A 12,757-nucleotide genomic window follows, 5' to 3' on the forward strand; every position below is an offset into this window, starting at 1 on the left:
TATCGGCTTGCGGTACGAAGCCTTTACGGGAGCTGTTCAGCTTCTCGTAGAACTTCCGAGTGTTGTTAGCTTGGTACAGCTCTTCCATCGCTACGCGATCTCGGTCCTCTTGCTACGCTTCTTCCTTCGGAGGACTGAGTTTTGGCTGTTCCGTGCCTGTCGGTATCGTTCCACGTTCGCTCTCGTACGTAGTTACAGCATTCTCGCCAGTGCTGCATTCTTCTCCTCGACTAACCGTTTGCATTCGCCGTCAAACCAGTCATTTCTATGATTCGGGGCCCTTGTACCTAGTAGCGCTACAGCATTGCTACCTATGGCGGATCGGATGCTCCTCCAGCCATCTTCAAGGGTAGCTGCGCCAAGCTGCTCTTCCATGGATAGCTCTGCCTCCAGCTGCTGCGCGTATTCCTGTGCAGCCTCGGCGTCCCGCAGTTGCTCAATATTTGGTCGCGGCGTTCGACTTCGGCGGGTGTTATACACCGTCGATAGTTTTGAGCGCATGCACACAGCTACTAGGTTGTGGTCTGAATCTATATTCGCACTGCGGTAGGTGCGAAAGTTGATGATGTCGGAGGAAAACCTGCCGTCGATTAGAACGTGGTCGATTTGGTTCTCTGTCTGTTGGTCGGGTGATATCCAGGTGGATTTGTGGATACCTTTACGGGGGAAGAAGGTACTTCGGACTATCATACCACGGGAGGCCGCAAAGTTTACGCACCGATGGCCGTTATCATTAGACACGGCATGCAGGCTATCTGGTCCGATTACCGGTCTGTACATTGCCTCCCGTCCTACCTTAGCATTCATGTCCCCAATAACGATCTTCACGTCCTGTCGCGGGCAGCTATCGTAGACCTGCTCCAGCTGCGCGTAGAACGCTTCCTTCTCGTCGTCGGGTCTTCCTTCATGTGGGCAGTGCACGTTGATGATGCTGTAGTTGAAGAACCAGCCCTTTATCCTCAACTTGCACATCCTTGCGTTGATCGGCTGCCACCCTATCACGCGTTGGCGTATCTTACTTAGTACTATGAAGCCGGTTCCCAGCTCGCTGGTGGTACCACAACTCTGGTAAAAACAGAAAGTAGCCGCCCGGTGCCCGCTTTTCCATACCTTCTGTCCTGTCCAACAAAGTCGTATCCTGGAAAGCAGAGCGATTTGCAGTTCCATGTCCCAAGTTTACAATCGTAGTCCTTATTTCGTTGCCTAGGTCCATGCCGATTGTTCCGATCCGTATTATCTTTTACGTTGTTTGTAACATATTGTTTTCCGGGGCGGCTCGTTGGGCCTTCTTCAACCCCCTGTCTCGCCGGGGGACCATCGTGTCAGCTCTGTTTAAAGTCCCACGCTGCCACCAGGACATTGATCAGCTGCTCCTAACATGGATATCAAACGCTGTTTTGAGCCGCACCATCTTGGTGAACAGACGCTCGGGTTGGCGAAGCATTTCCTCTACCGTCGGAATATGGTTTACGCGCCATTGATCGCGTCGCACCTTCTCACTTAGCTATTGTCGGATGACAACATTGCCCAGGCAACAACAACCAGTTGCATCCATGTTTCAACCGGCAGTCTAGTGTAATCATATGACTCGTGGAGGTGTGAGATAGGAACTAGCTATGTTTGATGCTCCTTCCAGGTTGTCAACTCACCATTTGAGTTTCCATAGATTGATGACGAGTGTTTTAATATTTTAAATAATTAAAGAATAGATTCAATATATTGATTGATTTTTCTCTATTCTCATGGGGAACGGTATGCCTTGACATGACGTATTCCTCACGATGTGGTTTCGCAATTTGTGATAAAATGTTACAAGGATGGGAGGGTTTAATTTAGAAAATTTGCATGACATGCTTTATGAATGTCACCTTACTGCTTAAAATCTAATTATGAGAAAAAGTTAGGAATATATATTTTTATTTTTATAGACTATAATGCAAGTCAAGCATATTTCAATTTTTTCTTTTAAGGCAGTAAATGAAGAGATGAAGGGGGGGGGGGAAATGAATTAACTGATAATTCCCGGGAAAATATTAAGCCCGAGCAATTGATTATATAGTTATAACGTATTCAGCAAGATTTTAGACAGTATATGTCCTTCCTGAAAAATACAGCCCTAGTAAGGGAGCATACCGAATATAAAATACTACGAACAATCCAGATATAAATACGGAACGGAATGGACCTAGGCGAACGAAAAAGGACAACGATTTTTGGAAACTCGGTGCTTGGAATGTAAGGACTCTACTCGAACCGGCACGGGCGAGTATCCTGGCTAGAGAGCTGCGGAAGGTGAATGTGGAGATTGCAGCTATCCAAGAGGTGCGGTGGCCGAAATCGGGAGAACGCGAATTTCGGGCAGTAGATCCTATTGCGGACACTTATTTAAGTACCACATCTACTATAGCGGCGGTGTGAAAGCAGAAAGAGGAGTCGGTTTTGTGTTAATTGGAAAACAGATGCAGCGTGTCATTAGATGGAGGCCGATCAGTGACCGTATATGAGTGTTGAGAATTAAGGGCAAATTCTTCAACTACAGCCTAATAAATGTGTACGCACCGACCAACGAGAAACCCGATGACGGAAAGGAGAAGTTCTATGAGCTCCTGGAAAAGACTTACAATGATTGCCCAGGACACGATATGATGATTGTCATCGGAGATGCAAATGCACAGGTCGGGCAGGAAGACTTCTTCCGCCCCGTAACTGGTAGGGAAAGCTTCCACTCTACCACGAACGACAATGGCCTGAGGCTTGTGAATTTCGCTGCAGCTTTGCTCTCAAATTAACCACGTTCTGATTGATGGACGGCACTTTTCAGAGGTTGCAGACGTGAGGTCGTTCAGAGGACCGAACGTTGACTCGGATCACTATCTCGTAGTAGCCAAAATCCGCGCCCGGCTGTCCAACGTGTTGAAATCCAAGGCAACAAGGAGGATGCAGTTGAACATCCAGCGGCAATTAACTTAAGGAGTGGCTGCAGAGTACTCGCAGAAGGTTGATGAACGGATTGAGGAAAGAGTTGAAGGTAACCTGTATGAGCAGTGGAGACACATCTACAGTTCGATCAGCACTACAGCGCGAGAAGTGTAGGGTACAACTGCGGCAGCTGCGTCCAATGAGTGGTTTGACACTGAGTGCCAGCGAGTGACGGAGGAGAAGAACCGCGCCAGGGGTCACATGTTGGCCACGCCTGTGACTCGTCAGAGCGTGGGTAGATATCGAGATGCTAGAGCCGTTGAAAAGAGACTCCATCGCCGGAAGAAACGACAGCATGGGAAGCGTCTTCTTGCGGAGGCGGAAGGTTTCTTCTCCAGGCACGATGCGAGGAACTTCCACAAGAAGGTCAACGGAATCAGGAATCGAAACGTGTCAGCCCCTGTCATGTGCAACGATAGGGAGGGGAACCTGATAACCGATAAAACAGAGGTGGCCAGGCGTTGGAAGGAACACTTCAGTGTGTTGGAAACAGGGGAGTCGAAAGGAGCAGGATGACTATTGAGAATGATGGTCAAGCTGTGGATCCACCACCCATGGACGAGGTGAAGAAAGCAGTGAAAGAGCTGAGAAACTGCAAGGCAGCTGGGAAGGACGGCATTCCCACCGAACTCTTCGAAGTCGGGAGCGAAGAGCTGTATCGTGCCATCCATCGGATCATGCTGAGAGTGTGGTCTGATGAAGAATTGCCCTCGGACTGGTTGGAGGGTCTCTTATGCCCGATCTACAAAAAAGGTCATCGCATGGACTGTAGCAATTAACGGGGCATAACTTTTCTCAACACCGTGTACAAAATTCTCTCCCGCATCCTGTTCCACAGACTGAGGTCGTTGCAGGAGACCTTTGTTGGTGAGTACCAATGCGGTTTTCGAGGGGGACGCTCCACGACGGACCAAATATTAACCTTGCGACAAATCCTCGATAAATTTCGAGAATTCAACTTGCAGACGCACCATCTGTTCAAAGACTTCAGGGCAGCGTACGATTCAGTTAAGAGAAATGAGTTATGGCTCATTATGCTCGAACATGGCTTCCCAACAAAGTTGATTAGGCTGATACGTGCCACCCTTGAAGGTTCTACATCAAGCGTCAGGATAGCCGGTGAGATATCGGAATCTTTCGTGACGTTAGATGGTTTGAAGCAGGGTGACGGGCTGTCCAACTTATTGTTCAACAACGCATTGGAAGGTGCTATACGGAGGGCTGGTGTGCAGAGAAGCGGCACCATTATTACGAAGTCGCACGTGCTTCTCGGTTTTGTGGACGATATCGACATCATTGGTATCAACCGTAGAGCTGCGGCAGAGCCCTTCGGACCTCTCAGGAGGGAAGCTGCGAGATTAGGGCTTGTCATAAACTCTGCCAAAACGAAATACATGGGGCCTGGCAGAGTGCGTGGTAGTCCGTCGGAGGTTGGTGCTGCGGTGGTGCTAGATGGGGAAACATTTGAAGTAGTCGACGAATTTTTTTACCTGGGAACATTAGTGACATGTGACAACGAGGTTAGCCGTGAGATAAAGAGGCGGATAGCAGCCGCAAACAGGGCCTTTTACGGATTACGTAACCAGCTAAGGTCCCGCAGTCTGCAAATCCGTACTAAACTTGCACTCTATAAAACACTGATTCTTCCGGTGGCTCTCTACGGCCATGAATCATGGACGCTGAAAGAGGCTGATCGGCGAGCTCTTGGTGTTTTTGAGCGTAGAATTTTGCGTTCAATCCTTGGCGGCAAACTAGAAAATGGTGTTTGGCGCAGACGCATGAACCATGAAGTGTACCAGGCATACAAATCGGCGGATTTAGTCAAGCGGATTAAACACGGCAGGCTTCAGTGGGCTGGGCATGGAGCGAGAATGCCGGATGAGCTTCAAGCGAAGGCTGTATTTAGCAGGAATCCCGATAGAGGTCGTCGACTTCGGGGTAGACCCCGCACTCGTTGGATGTGTGCTGTTGACGAGGATAAACGCGAAATAGGTGTTAGGGGCGATTGGAGAATAGCAGCCCAAGACCGAGGGACATGGCAACGTATTCTGGATTCGGCACTGGATCGATAATCGGTCTGTCGCCTTAAAAGTAAGTAAACTAAGTAAGTAATCGATCGAAGCAGAATACCTTGCTGAATGACAACCAACGACAATTCAGCAATAAGACAACCACAAGAAGAACATATGAGAATGTTCCTTAGTTCACTTTAAGCCTGTGATTGTAAACAGCTGCTGTAATCATTTAATATAATTAGAGCATAAGCATGAGCATAATTGACCGCCCGCGGTTGCTACTCCGCTATTGCCAGATCAGCTGTACTTACACAGGGAACCAACAGATGATGCTTGAGAATAATCATTTAATATCATTGGAATATGGATATTAAATACTCTGGGATCTATCCTTTAAAAATTATTACACATTTATTCCTGAATTTTTTACCAAAAAAATGTTGTACCTTTTTCATTGAAAAAAAAAATAAGAGAAAAATTCAACTCTTTTTAAATTTAAAACTGGTACTTTATTTCATTTTTCTTTCTGATAATAGTTTTTCTCTCGGTGTTTTTTTGCAAAGCATTAATAATTCTCTGCAACTCGTTCCTTAAATCTTTTTCTCTTCAACTTAAGTTTTCTGAACTAAGATATTTTTCCACCCGCAGAAAATACTCAATTTGCTAAGACAAGTATATGTGCAACGTTTTATTCAAATCAAAAGAGGTGGATTGCATTTTTATGTTTCATGTGAAGAATCGGTTCACAAATCTTGCATTACTCTAGGCACGTGTGAGGTTTCGTGTTCAAATCAGAATTCGAAAGCTTTACCTATAACAAATTGTGGCAGCGCTTTACCGAAGCTCACAGAAACGGAAAAGCTTCGAAACGTCACTACTGACCGATGGCATTATTCATGTTTATGCACCGCCCGCCTGCTTCCCACACTCAACCCAGCTAGAGCATTTGCGAACCAACAAAGTTTGATGGCAATGCACCCACCGCACTGCAGTCAAAGTATGAATGGAACTGCTTTCACGCTGCAAATCGGTGTCAGCGGCGCGAACAGAGCGTGAGTAATTGGCAAATATAGTAGTCTGTCCGTTCGTTCGTCTGTCCGTCCGTCCCGCCCACCCAACACCGACCGCGATGCAACGATTCATTCATTCATAAAACCCTTGTGTTTTAGATTTCCGCGCACACACCAAGACTGGTAACGAAACACAACCGGGCATCAAATGATGACGCCCACCAGTGACGAGCGCCGAATGGCAAAGGTTTACTAGATAAATGAATGAAATAAGTAAGGATACAGTGCGGAATCATCGATTTGGTCCCAACCCATGAAATTTTTTTTTCTGGAAACCAGGCATTTACTACCACGATAAAATGATATTAGGAATTTTAAAGCGCAATCTAGAAGGCTTACGAGTCTTTTAGCTGGCACTGTGGAGAGCGCTCACATGACGATGGTTCCGATTTACTAAGTGGGTTGAAGCCGGAATGATTGTTCATCGCGAATTGCCCACCTTCGGTCCTATGGTATCGTCGTTTCGCATCTCTATGTCACTGTGTCAAAGCGTGACTGTGAGCCAACATGCGCAAATAATTGAGTTAGCGAGCATATCTACAGTCGAGACTAGTTACAGCAGCAATGTTATGCTTCCGGAAAACAGGAAATGAAATTACCGCCAATAAGTGGTAGACTTGTATAGCCAAATGACGCGCGTTGAATATCACTTCACGATACTGTCTCTCAAGATGAATTCGTAAATCGGTTTAAAGGAGCTTGCATTGCAGGAAATAGTAGGATGTTGTATCCCATATACGACCGCGTAACTGACGTAAAATTACGCAGTTTGTATTAACAATGCAGCAACAAATTATTAAACATAAGGTCTACTATTGTTTGTTTAAATCAAGTCACTCTTCATGTAAAAGGGTGGTGGCTCTGAAAAGAACCGTTTTTGGAATTGTTGATAAACGGTAATGGTAAAGTTGACTTTCTACGCTATGATCGGTGATGATGGTTACGCACTGTGGAATAAAAGAAATCTGTATCACATTAAATATAACGTTGTCAATCTTACATAACTCAGAGTTTAGAATATGGAGTCATCGCCAATGACAACTGGTCACAGAGTTAAACTCCTGTTTACGTAATATGGCAAAAAGTAGAAGGTTTTATCTGACACACAACCACATCATTGACGTAGGACTACTTCGAGTAATCGTTCAGTGGCACACAACACAGTGAGTAAGAGGATAGAAAACTAGAATTACCACATCTTTGATTTTTACATGCTCAAGTCATTGATTTCAATTTCTTCACCGCTCTATTTTCATTAGGTTTCATTGCAACGACATATCCAGCACAAAGCTACTCCCTACTTTCACCCAGCGAATGACAATACTGGCTCGTTCTTGTCGCGTTAAAAAAAATATAACTCTCCATTGAAATTGGTGGTGGCGCTGAAAAGGGCCGTTTAAATTTATAATTTAAGTTTTCCATGTAGCTGAAAGAAGAGGGGTCCAGTAGGGTCGTTTTTGGTTATTTTCTTCCTCCAAACCTACGATTATGGTTATGCACTACGAATAGAAAAGAGAATTGGTTTCTTTAAACATAAAATTACAATTTTTACATGTTTTATAAATCAAAAAACAAACCTAGCTCCAACCTACAGGTATAACCTATTTTGCTTCGTTCTAAAAATTCAAGTTCATTGGATAGTAAATTAGTAATTACCTCCATGACTCTTTTCAGAAAACTTTTTCCTTCAGTATTTTGAACAAGGCCTACCTGGGGCTTCAAGCGACAAAGAACTCACTTCACGCGAAGGTCTGGCCACCTCGTCCGACGGACCGGCCAAAGGATCGACCACTTCATGTGCCGAAGTACCCTCTGCTTCCCTCTTCCTTTTGCGATGCAGTCTGGTGCGCTCCGTTGCCGTCATGGTTGACTTATTCACGCCAGCTTTCGCTTGCTCGCGAACTCGCTTGCGATGATTTATATTTGTCACCTCTACGGTTGAACTGTTAATGAATAAGGTACTCATAACACCATCTCTTTAATATCCCATATGGGTTCGAATTTGTGTAATTCGAAATTGCACTAATGCCAATTTCACAACAGTTCAACACACATCACGCAGCTGTCAATAGATTTTTTTGCGTTGATTTTTTCTATTGATAGTAAACTTTCATGAACTGTAGTAGCACTGAAATGTTGAAAATTCATTCACTGCTTCATTTGAAAACATGTGGTCGCCCTTAAAAGGACGGGTTGGTTTTAATTTCAGCAAAGCTAGGATTTTATTCGTATTATGATGGCTACATTCCTGTTTTCTTCGAAAGCAGAACAGCTTGGTTATTCGGAAGAACATCTCCCTGGGAATGGTGACACCAGGCGGAAGTTTGTTCAACGCCTCATCGTTACGGATGGCCAATAGGGTGGGACAAAAAATAAGTACTAGCTCCAATGCACTTTTCGTGTTCCTTATGGGTCCTGTAACCACTGTGTAACTTTTCAGATCGATCGGTGGAACCCCTGATTTGCGCCCGATTTTTAAAGTTTCCATACGATTTTATATGGGAAAATCCACTTTTTCAAAACTTATCCTCTAGAAATTTCCCGTTGGCTCCTAAAAATATACCAATACATGATATTTGTAGGAAATTTTCCTGGGAATAATTCTTCTGAAGACTGTAAGGCGCTACAAAATTTGTAGAAAGAGTTTTTCACCTTAAACTGATCGAATGTCTGACGAACGGCTCAACATTGAATTTTTCCAGCAACACTGCTGCAGCATGCTGCTGTTGCAAACTCAACAACGTGATGAGAAACAGTTTCGCGTAGAATTAAGCTTGAAAGCGTGATTTTTCGCTCATAGTATCTTCGGAGAAAATGCTTAGAATATCAATCCCTATATTTTGATAGTATTCGTTGTGTGATTTATACCCCTAAAAGTGAGAAATCAGCTTTCTAAACACCCCTACGTAGTGAAAAACATTTTCGTGTGGGATTAAGCTTGAAGGTATGATATTTTGCTCACGTTATCTTCATTATCGGAGAGCTTGCTTAAAATATTAATTATTAAGTTTTATTGTAGATTGATTACTCCCCCTAAAAGAGGGAAGTAAACTTTCTAAACACCCACTTCGTGTGACAACTTGGGTTCTGGTGCCAATTCAATAGATCATACCCTGGTGTCTTTCAGAAAGGAGTTTGGTAGATACATAGCTACAATTTGCGCAGATACATGGCCAGCAGGTCACTACGAACCAATGAGGTATACACAGGTGAGGAAGAAGAAGACATTCGTCTGTTCTAGTAGCGAAAAAAGGTAAACAGAAGCAAAAAAAAACTTAAGAAGGCAAAACAACTTGAGAATGCTAAAGTCTTAGTAAAGGCTGATAACATTCAGAAAAACTCTACACTTTCTAACTTTGTAACGAAGGCAACGAAACGATTTTTCGAAATCATGAAAATCTCAACGGACTTTTTTAAAGAAAAACCTGAAAAATGGCAATCAAATAAACAATATCTGGAAGCACAAGAACGCGTGAAGGCAATTGCAGTAGTGAATGATTTTGCAGAAAGGGCCGTGAAGCTTGTCAGTGACTACAACAACAAAATAACAAAAGACCCCGATCAACAGAATTATTTGCTACAAGTTGTCGGATCCCACAGACAACAAAAGCCTCTGAAATATTGAAAGGTGATAGCCTTTTTTGTTGAATTTTTGTATATGTTTTAATCAATATAAAATTAAGTTGGAGCCAAAGATGTTTCCATTTTCGGGGAGCTAAAGAAAAACTTTGAAAACCTACCCTTTTCCAGTTGTTTCGGATCTTTCAGCGGCCCACCTTGGTGCCCGCTCAACCAACATCCCGCCCAAAGATCAATACTCTCTTTTTCTCTTTTTCAATAGACTTCATTTACCGTGGTTCGTAGTGACCTGCTAGCCATGTATCTGCACAAATTGTAGCTATGTATCTACCAAACTCTTTTCTGAAAGACACCAGAGTCACACGACGTGGGTGTTTAGAAAGTTTACTTCCCTCTTTTAGGGGGAGTAATCAATCTACATCAAAACTTAATAATTAATATTTTAAGCAAGCTCTCCGATAATGAAGATAACGTGAGCAAAATATCATACCTTCAAGCTTAATTCCACACGAAAATGTTTTTCACTACGTAGGGGTGTTTAGAAAGCTGATTTCTCACTTTTAGGGGTATGAATCACACAACGAATACTATTAAAATATAGGGATTGATATTCTAAGCATTTTCTCCGAAGATACTATGAGCGAAAAATCACGCTTTCAAGCTTAATTCTACGCGAAACTGTTTCTCATCACGTTGTTGAGTTTGCAACAGCAGCAGTGTTGCTTGAAAAATTCAATGTTGAGCCGTTCGTCAGACATTCGATCAGTTTAAGGTGAAAAACTTTTTCTACAAATTTTGTAGCGCCTTACAGTCTTTAGAAGAATTATTCCCAGGAAAATTTCCTACAAATATCATGTATTGGTATATTTTTAGGAGCCAGCTGGAAATTTCTAGAGGATAAGTTTTGAAAAAGTGGATTTTCTCATATAAAATCGTATGGAAACTTTAAAAATCGGGCGCAAATCAGGGGTTCCACCGATCGATCTGAAAAGTTACACAGTTGTTACAGGACCCATAAGGAACACGAAAAGTGCATTGGAGCGAAAAAATTACACCAACGCTTTTTCCCATACAACTGTGTCCCAGTCTAATGGCCAATTGCAGATGACGCGGAAAAATTCTGGTCTTCTTATAGTCACGGGCAGCATTTCCTGCCAATTCCAAAATTCCAATACTTCAGCAGCCACATATTTCACCACTGCTGCGGTAGTACATGTACCGACGCCTTCGGCATAGTTTAATTTCGCAACAGATAGTGAATATTGTCTACCGGGATCTGAAGACCAGCACAGACGAACGGGACTTTGCCTTTCCCTTCACGTTGGCAACCAGCGTTGCCAGGTCATTTTTTCAAAATTCTGGAAAAGGCAAAATTAAAATCTGGAAAAAATCTGGCAGTCATTTCGTGGGGTGAAAGGTTAATTTTTCGAATAAAAGTTTTGGGGTACGCAAAATTTGAGGTGACAAAATTGCAAAATTTCGCGCCAAAATTGAAGTGATGATCTTTTTGCGGAACAGAGAAAATAAAATCTGGATCATCCATGAAAAATCTGTACAAATGGACATCAAAGCTGTCTACCTGGATACATGTTCAAAAATCTGGATAATCCAGCTAAATCTGGATACCTGGCAACGCTGTTGGCAACTCTACCGCGTCCAGATATGTTGTAAAAGAGCTTTAGTTAAAGTTGACTGAAACTATCTCAACAAAAGTTAGTGTTAAACTGATACCGAAAACAGGTTGAAATTTTCTTATATACCCTCACTGGATAAATAATGAAGAGAGGGTTGGGCTACGCAGATGACAGAATAAAGGAATGCGAAAAAAATTTCACGTAGGTTATAGAATGAGAGAGCTTAAAAGAAAGGCGTTACCAATTCGATTATGTCAGAGTTGATATTGTACGCGATCTGACCCTGACGCATGGTGGGGGAACATAGTGTTTTCATGTATAAAAGCAGTACAGACACGCGGCGCGCGTACATTTCCAATCTGGCTTCAGAAGCATAAGCACCAGTGGCAGCAGAGGATAGAGAGGAAGCAGACAGCAAGCGGCAGACTCGGTCATTTGAAGGCAGGCGGCAGGGAAGCGGATGGTGTCATTTTTGTTCGTCGATTCAATGTGCTGCAGAAGTAGCAGCAGAGGATAGTACTAAACAGCTCGCACACGGACGGTGCTTGCTGTGGTGGCGTAAAAAGCAAACGGCAACCGGGTGCGGCAGGAAATGGAAGTGGATACTGGCTTCGGTATTTGTTTGCTCTTTATTATTGATTGCTTTAACAGTATCTAAAGCATCTAAAGCATTGATTGCTTCAACAGTATCTAAACAGTCCTTATCAGGACTAATCAGCTATTGGAAAGTTAATGAAATTTTTTTCTTGATAATATAAATACTATTATAGACACAGTGCTCATGAGTTCATGAAAAAAGAAAGGTCGTTACCCATTCGATTATGTCAGAGTTGATATTGTACGCGAACTGACCTTGACGCATTTATGCGATAATCGAATGAAATTTCTAATTGCATTAAACGGCCTTTCTAAAGGCTACTGCAAATGTGCAGTAGTTTGATGTTCACCACAATTCGTTGATACTGTGTACAGCCAGCGGTATAAACGAAACTAATCCGGTTTTGAACAGAAGAGTTCGGCACGTTCTGCTGACAATGCTGAATCCATCTAAGAAAATTCACAACACTCCATTAACAAGGATGTAACATCTTTAAAAAGACGGTTATAGTTTGACATCACAGCGGAATTTCGACCTTCATACTCATGTCTGCTATCGGCAATATCAATCACGCAACAATTGCACTCTTGGTGTCTGCTTCCATCCAACACGAGAACGGGAGCGGGAATATTGTTGCGTTTGTGAGAAAACTATCCGGTGCGGAGTTGAAAGCGAGCTCGTGATTGGACAGCCGCTACTTTTCCAATTGATTTTTTAATTGTTTTCTTCGGGAGCAGAACAGCTTGGACATTCGACAGAACACTTTCCTGAGCAATTGTGTGACGTCGGACAGAAGCTTGTTCAAAGCTTCTCCACCTCCAATGCAGTCCGCCAGATTCCTCTGTTAGTCCATCCCCAGCGCTCGGATAGACAGTGAAGACT

General features: G+C 43.3%; 1 protein-coding gene across 1 annotated transcript in view; it reads right to left on the reverse strand.

Annotated features, from left to right (window-relative positions):
- LOC129718155 (tRNA dimethylallyltransferase) overlaps positions 1–12,757 on the reverse strand; it is a 397,419-nt gene that overhangs the window by 7,997 nt on the left and 376,665 nt on the right. The window lies entirely within an intron of this gene.

This window comes from Wyeomyia smithii, chromosome 1, assembly GCF_029784165.1.
Source record: "Wyeomyia smithii strain HCP4-BCI-WySm-NY-G18 chromosome 1, ASM2978416v1, whole genome shotgun sequence".
In the NCBI taxonomy this organism is placed as follows: Eukaryota; Metazoa; Arthropoda; class Insecta; order Diptera; family Culicidae; genus Wyeomyia; species Wyeomyia smithii.